This window comes from Tupaia chinensis, unplaced genomic scaffold (genome assembly GCF_000334495.1).
Source record: "Tupaia chinensis unplaced genomic scaffold, TupChi_1.0 Scaffold000328_1, whole genome shotgun sequence".
Lineage (NCBI taxonomy): Eukaryota > Metazoa > Chordata > Mammalia > Scandentia > Tupaiidae > Tupaia > Tupaia belangeri.
In genome coordinates this window covers 1,868,675-1,869,450 of record NW_006159822.1, presented here as the reverse complement: position 1 = coordinate 1,869,450, position 776 = coordinate 1,868,675, and positions in this window count along the sequence as shown.

Below are 776 nucleotides of genomic sequence, written 5' to 3'. Positions count from 1 at the left end.
CGCCCCCCGCGGCCCCACCCCGCCCTCCCACTTCCCCAAGACCCTGACGTCACGGGAACTCTTCTCCGCCCCCTCCTTCTGCTCCTAGAGCTGAGCCGGGCCCTGAGGGAGGGCGCGCGCCACCTCCTGCCCAGCCCAGCCCAGCCCAGCCCGGCCCGGGGGGCGTGCGCGCGCGCCTAAACCGACCCGGGACGCACCACCTGCGCCCGAGCGTTCACGGCCCGAAGCATCCCCAGCCCTTGGGTCACCCTTATCCCTCCGCCGCCACCTCCTCCTCCCCTCCCCCTAGTCTCCTCCCTCCGCTCCGGTGACTGCTCGCCTGGCGGCGGGGCCGGAGTCGTCGCAGCCGCCTCATTGCACAACCCGGCTTCCCAACTGTTTACACAGCCCGGCCTGTGAGTGTGTGTGTATACAGCGTGAGTCACCGGGAGGCGGAGGAGGTGGAGGAAAAGGAGAAGGAGGAGTGCACTGGCCGGGATCCGTGCGGCGCACACACTCACTCACACTCAGTCACTCTCTCCGAGCGCGTCTCGCTGGCTCTCACACGCCTGGAGCCCAGGAGCGCTCAGAATCCGGAGCTCCACGGAAAAGTTGCTCCGGCTTTTGCTCGAGACTAATTGCTTTGGGAAGTGCATTTGCTCCGTGGCTCAGCCAAGCCTGCGTAATCCTGTCCTCGCGGCTGGAGACCCCGAGAACGCAGGCCGCCCTCGCCTCTTGTCTCCCGGACGCCCGGCAGACTCCGCAACAATAGCGGCAGCCGCCCCCCGGCGGAGCAC